Genomic DNA, 7,581 nt, shown 5'->3' with positions numbered 1-7,581 from the left:
AGAAAAAGGATACGATGGAGAAGAGACACTATTTGAAGAGAATTGAGTGATCATTCTTCAGAACCAATGGGAAACATCAATCCACAGAGAGAAGTCAAGGATATCTTCAATAAAATGAAAAGAAATACATCTAGGCCCATCACAGGAAACATAGAAACAAACATAAAACCAAAGTAAAAGTCTAAATCTGTGAGAAAAAGAAAAGAATAGCTTGACCTGAAAATGCGGCCATCTATACAATGGAATATTTTCAGAAACAGAAAGAAAGGAAATGATTTATTTGTATCATCTTCATGACTGTGTCTCCAGCAGTAAACTCAGACACAATAAGCACCTTCTCTCCACTGACTACTCAGCTGGGCAAGGCAATGGCTGAATGCAAATGCTGAAACATGAGCTGATTCAGCTCAGTTCAGTCTCTCATTTGTGTCCGACTCTTTCCGACCCCATGAATCACAGCACACTAGGCCTCCCTGTCCATCACCAACTCCTGGAGTTCACTGAGACTCACGTCCATCGAGTTGGTGATGCCATCCAGCCATCTCATCCTCTATTGTCCCCTTCTCCTCCTGCCCCCAATTCCTCCCAGCATCAGAGTCTTTTCCAATGAGTCAACTCTTCGCATGAGGTGGCCAAAGTATTGGAGTTTCAGCTTTAGCATCATTCCTTCCAAAGAAATCCCAGGGCTGATCTCCTTCAGAATGGACTGGTTGGATCTCCTTGCAGTCCAAGGGACTCTCAAGAGTCTTCTCCAACACCACAGTTCAAAAGCATCAATTCTTCAGTGCTCAGCCTTCTTCACAGTCCAACTCTCACATCCATACATGACCACAGGAAAAACCATAGCTTTGACTTTTGTTGGCCAAGTAATGTCTCTGCTTTTGAATATGCTATCTAGGTTGGTCATCACTTTCCTTCCAAGGAGTAAGTGTCTTTTAACTTCATGGCTGCAGTCACCTTCTTCACAGTCCTTCTTCACAGTCCAACTCTCACATCTGTACATGACCACAGGAAAAACCATAGCTTTGACTTTTGTTGGCCAAGTAATGTCTCTGCTTTTGAATATGCTATCTAGGTTGGTCATCACTTTCCTTCCAAGGAGTAAGTGTCTTTTAACTTCATGGCTGCAGTCACCATCTGCAGTGATTTTGGAGCCCCCCAAAATAAAGTCTGACACTGTTTCCACTGTTGCCCCATCTATTTCCCATAAAGTAATGGGACCGGATGTCATGATCTTCGTTTTCTGAATGTTGAGCTTTAAGCCAACTTTTTCACTCTCCTCTTTTACTTTCCTCAAGAGGCTTTTTAGTTCTTCACTTTCTGCCATGAGCTCATTAGAAATACACAAATATGAGAAAGCGAAGGTCTTCTTTGTCTCTTGCCCTGGTAGAAGGTACAGGAGAAGAAAGACTTTACTTCTACAGAGTTATCAGGAAGTCCAATCCCCCCATTTTATAGTTTCATAGGCTTTCTTACACAGGGTCCAAAAGAATCTAAACACCGGTATCCTAAGGCATTAAGTTGGGGTTCAATTCAATTATAAGGCCTGACCACGTGCTCCCTCCCCTCCAGCAGTTCCTGATTTAGTGAGCCTGGGGTGGCATTCCAACAATGTCCATTTTTAGTAAGTTTTCAGGTGATGCTGCTGGGTATACCAGGTCACACGTGGAAGACCACTGCTGTAAAGCATGTGTTGTATGTAATGAAATAACTTCTTTCCTATGCATCAGTTACCACATTCCTGAGTATCCTTGGAAGAACTGAGAAAACAGACACTCAGATCATTTTCTGTGCCCTGTGGTTCAGGTGGGACATCCTGCTTCTGAGAGATGGTGTGGTTTCCCAGGGACTTACCTCTGGTCTCCAGACTCAGATAGCCAACTGTCCATTCAATGTGCCCATTTGGATTTGTAATAGGCATCTTAAAAGTCATCCTCCAAAACTGAACTCCCCCATGTGTGTAAATGCATATTTTTCTTTTTTTTTTTTTTAACATCTCAAGTGTTCCAGTAAATCTCAGATTTTTTTCCAGTTGCTCAGAACCTTGTAGTTAAACTTAACTATGTTCTTTCTCTCAAACTCCCTATTAAATCAATAAGCCAGTTTGTCAAACAGGCACAATAATTGTTCTCTCTGCTGCGACCCTGAAGTCTATTCTTAGTCCACTGTCCAGAGCCTCTCATGGCTTTCTTTCCATCTCACACTGAAGCAAATACCAAGTCCTGACCATGACTCATGGGCTTCCCTGGTCATAGCGGCTCCTCTGCTGGTGGAGACCTCCCAGGCCTGCTGATTTGCTTTCTGTTCCTTAAAGCAACACACTCCCAACAGCTGTGGGAGTCTGCACTTCCCAGAATGCACTTCACCTGGACACTCAGCTCCTAGCTTCCTCCCTCCTGATATGCCCCCAGCTCTCTCCATCACATCCTTCACACCATGGTTCCGGTCATAAAACAGACTGCATAAAACAGCACATCTTCCAATAACGTGTATATTTTCCCACTCTGCTTTATTATTTTCCCCTATATGCCATCACTTATCTTATTCTATTTCTATTTGTTTATTGTTCTTCTCTTGCACTAGAAGTCTTATGAGAATAAGCATTTTTTTTTTTTAATAACCTAATCTTCAGCACCTGGAAATGTTTCTCTTTGTAGCAGATTCTCAGTAGTTTGGGAATAGATGAATTTTAAAGAATGAAAGAACCAAAGCTCGGGGACTGGAAGGGACCAGCCCCAGACAGGAAGGGAGGTAAGGTGAGATGGAACCACCTTTCCCAAATCCCAAGCCTGTATTCTTTCTATTAAACCCACACCAGGTTTGAGGCTCTTCAGCCTTCAAGAAAGAAGAGTGGCCTCTGCTTGAACTGAGAGAACGTGGGCTTAAAATAACCGTGGGTCACGGCCCTCTCTGAACCTCCTTCCTTCCTGTAAGGCCCGAGGTTGTTCCCATAGTCTCTCCCAGAGGACATTAGCAATGCGGCTTGTATTTGAGGGTCCCTGGGAAGACAAGAGCTTGCATTCCTCCGGGTGTGAGAGGAGCCCAGTCCCAGGGCCTGTCCCATGTGACTTGAGGAAGTGGCCTGGCTATTTCCAGAAGGGCTGGGTCACCGGAGTCATGTCACTGCTTGGATTAGTCTTCTGTTAATGACAAAGACGGTGCTGGCAAGAAGCACTCTTTGCACGATTCACTGTCAGCTCAGGGATTCACTGTGCTAAGTTGCTTCAGTCATGTTCAACACTTTGCAATCCTGTGGACTGTGGCCCTCTGTCCACGGGATTCTCCAGGCAAGAATACTGGAGTGAGTTGCCATGCCCTCCTCCAGGGGATCTTCCTGAGCCAGGGGTCGAACCCATATCTCTTACGTCCCCTGCATTGGCAGGCGGGTTCTCTACCACTATTGCCACCTGCAAAGACCAAAATGTTAGTCGTTCAGTCATGTCCAATTTTTGCAACCCTAAGGACGGTAGCCCTCTGTCCATGGGATTCTCCAGGCAAGAATACTGGAGTGGGTTGCCATTTCCCTCTCCAGGGGATCTTCCAGACCCAGGGATGGAACCTGTGTCCCATGCATCACCTACATTGGCAGGCAGGTTCTTTGCCACTGAGTCACCTGAAGTCCAAAATGTTAGTTGCTCAGTTGTGTCCATCTCTTTGGGACCCCATGGACTGTAGCCCACCAGACTCTTCTGTGCATGGAATTCTCCAGGCAGGGATACTGCAGTGGGTATCATTTCCTTTCTGGAGGGGATCTTCCCAACCCAGAGATTGAACTTGGGTCTCCTGAATTGCAGGCAGATTATTTACCATCTGAGCCACCAGGAAAGCTAGTTCCTGCCCAAATACTGTGTCCTGTTCTAATGCTATTCTAATCGTCCTTAGGGGTGTGTTCATCTACCCAACAACTATTTATTTCATACCTACTGTGTGCTCCACTCTAGGCTAAGTGAGGGCTCCTGACAAATTGTGAGTAATACTGACATGACTCCTGCCCTCAAAAGTTTCTGAAAAGCAATAGCAATCCTACTGATAGGTGACATTTGGAATTTTCCCTGTAATGTAGAATATAAGAGAAACAGAAGTTGGGGTGGAGACGAAAGATGCCAGAGACTCTGATATGATCTCACATCTCTTGCTTTACAGGTGAGGAAACTGAAGCTCAGGGCTGGTACCCTTTTCTGTCCTTAAAGAGTGACCTGATGTGCAGGTCACGGTACACCCATACCCTGGGGTATGCATGTATTGTGTGCATAGCCCAACTCAAGAAATAGTTTTCCTTTGAAGTTCCCAATGCAAAGATTGCCTAATAATAATAATTATTATACTATAATGGCAATATAATATAATAATGATTAATTACAGTAATTATCAGCTATGTAGCATATATATGGAGAAGGCGATGGCACCCCACTCCAGTACTCTTGCCTAGAAAATCCCATGGACGGAGGAGCCTGGTAGGCTGCAGTCCATGGGGTCGCGAAGAGTCGGACACCACTGAGCGACTTCCCTTTCACTTTTCACTTTCATGCATTGGAGAAGGAAATGGCAACCCACTCCAGTGTTCTTGTCTGGAGAATCCCAAGGACGGGGGAGCCTGGTGGGCTGCCGTCTATGGGGTTGCACAGAGTCGGACACGACTGAAGCGACTTAGCAGCAGCATGTACCACATATGTATACAGCATACAGATAATGAAAGTCAATGATTATAATTTAATAACAAGTGTATCAAACAAGGCCAGGTTTAGATCCTCAAAAGAGATTGACAATTAATTCTGGTAGCAAGGTGGCTCTGCTGAATTTTTTTTGAGACCACTCCTCCACCACCTCTAGTATCTTTCAGGCTACATAGTCTCATTCACCCTCCAGACGGGAAAGAGAAGCCAGGCTCAATACAGAAGGCCAGTTTCACCAGCTGATGAACCAATGGTAGACAGCAGTCCACCCAGGGACACTCATGTCTGGCCTTCCCCCTCCTTCTTCATCATATTTCTTATAAACACTGGCTGTTCCCTTGCTTCTTGTGCAAAGCAAAGAGACTGTCCATAAGAAAATAACGAAACAAAGTCTTCCTGGATCTAGTAACAGACTCACAGAAGACTTGGTGTGTGTCTCTCTCCCTACCTGTATCTCTCTCTTTTTGTCAGAAAGGGCATTAGGTTTTGCCAGGAATGCATATGGACATTTTACTTGAACTTTACAAATACTGATTTTTATCATGAATGTATCCCATGTATTAAGTGAGCTAAACCCACAGCTCCAAGATTTTCATTATAATGTATTGATATCTCCCCAATATGGCCACTTGACATGAAGAGCCAACTCATAGGAAAAGACCCTGATGCTGGGGAAGACTGAAGGCAAAAGAAGTGGTCTGCAGAGGATGAGATGGTTAGATAGCATCACCAACTCAGTGGACTTGAATTTGAGCAAACTCTGGGAGATAGTGGAGGACAGAGGAGCCTGGCCTGCTGCAGTCCATGGGGTCACAAAGAGTTGGACACGACTTAGCAAGTGAGCAACAACAGCAAATATTAATAGAACTCTACATTTGAATACTATATAATACACAAAAAGGATAACACAATTATTTGAACTTATGAAGAAACCAATTTTAAAAAGTGTGATAACACATGTAACAGTGTCTCCCAATGCCACCCTGAGTGGTTCAGCCTCCAAATCGATATCCTGTGTACTCTCCTTACTCACTGTGTGTACAGTGGGGGTGAGAGTGTGTGACTCTTGAAGCCAGGCCATTCAAGGCACTGCGGCTTCTCCTTGCCGTCTCAGGCCTCTTGATACTGTTGACTACTAAGAGCTAACATTTTTAGAGCTCTTTGTACACTGTGTAGTGTAAGTCGCATCCAGGCAGAGAGAGGAGAATCAGAAACATACCCATCCTGGGTCTACAAGGGGAAGAGACAAGCCAGGACAAGTGGGAGAATGAACCCACTAGAAAAACTAAACTCTCTGTGTTTGCAAAGCAGATTGAGAAGCCGCCTGGCAAGGAACGATGGGAGAAGAATATTAATTTGTTCCAATAACAACCAATATGGATAATGCTAATGGTGGGAAGCCCAGTGGCAGAGCTTATTCTCATGTAATGACCCTGAATCTGTGGTTGGTGAGGGAACAGAGCCCCCAAAGTTGTTGCTACATCTTGATGGTTATCTCTATTGCAGCTCAGAATCTAGCCAGCCATGTTTCAGTGACATGTTGCACGCTACTTATTCTAACATCTTGTCACTGTGGACTTAGATTTCTTCATGGCAATTGTGACCTTTAAAATTTGTTGCAGAGAAGCCAGATCTACAGAGTCTGTTCAGATGGAAAAACTATGCCTCCTGCATGTCTCTACTTCCTTCACTCTCCTCAGCCAGTGATAGATCCTGAGGGATCCCTGCATTCAGAGTCCAGCTCTTACTGTCTAAACCAAGTAATAGAAAGAGATACTGTGATTATACCCACATAGTCGATCAATTACAAATAAATATTGAAGCCCAGTACTCAGAAACTTGTTAACTTCTTTTTCTAAACAATCTAGTTCAAGACAAGTAATCAATTAGGATATTGGACTGGATGATATGCTTGAATTTTTGCACCATATGATGTTTCCATGTTTTTTTTGAAACTCAAAAAACTTTCAAACTTCATTGCAATTTTCATGAGCATTTCTAACAAAATTGACAATGATATTAATGTCATCCTGGGCTTTTCTATTACTGGATCATTTTGACACTAGGTGTATTTTTCACATCATTGTATGTGAAAATTTTAAGTGGCATCCCCTCTATTTTGTGGATGTGGGATCGTGACTCAGACATAGCCCACGGCAGGTACAGGGTTATCACTGCACAACTCCAGGGAATTCTGTGCCCAACATCACATAAACAGCTAGTGGCGGGGACTGCATATAAACCTATCTTGATCTCTAAGCAAAGCCCTTCTTTTTTTTTTTTTTTTTCCACCAGGTCAGATATCCTTTTGTTTTTCACATTAGAAGGTTTTTATTGACAAAGGAGGTGGGCATGAGGTTTGAAGAGACACAGCAGAGCTTTTGAAAAACTCATTTCTTCCTGAGCTCTTCCAGAGAAGAAAGGAGAATTAATGAGAGGGTGGACATGGAGTGGGTGGCAAGGAAGTCAAAGGCTGCAGGGTTACTTGAGCGAGAAGGGAGGATTTAACACTTTAAAAGGTGGGGGACAGAAGGGAGCTGCTGGTGTCAGTGGGGAAGAATTCTCCTGAAACAGCTGCAAAGGCAGTTGAGGCCATTTGAGATTCAGAATCTGTCTCATGTCGGAGTTTGACTGGACATTTGTTCCAGGTCAGCTCTGGTGAAAAAGGACCCCACACATGTACACCAAGGAATGACAGGGTGGAATAGCACAGCCCGGAGGCATTTGCGCCTGGCATTTATAGGGCTCAAGGAGGGGTGCCGCGTCCCTGCTGCAAATCCCGGCCGGCAGCTCCAGTTCCATAGGCCTTTGCTGAGAGGCCAGGTGCGTCTTCCTCCTCTGGGTCCAGGGAGGTCCGGGAGCCGGTTCCCTCTAGGATGTTGGCGGACTTTCAGGTAGAACTGTCTGG

Source organism: Bos taurus, chromosome 11, assembly GCF_002263795.3.
Source record: "Bos taurus isolate L1 Dominette 01449 registration number 42190680 breed Hereford chromosome 11, ARS-UCD2.0, whole genome shotgun sequence".
NCBI lineage: Eukaryota > Metazoa > Chordata > Mammalia > Artiodactyla > Bovidae > Bos > Bos taurus.
This window is presented reverse-complemented; position numbering follows the sequence as displayed.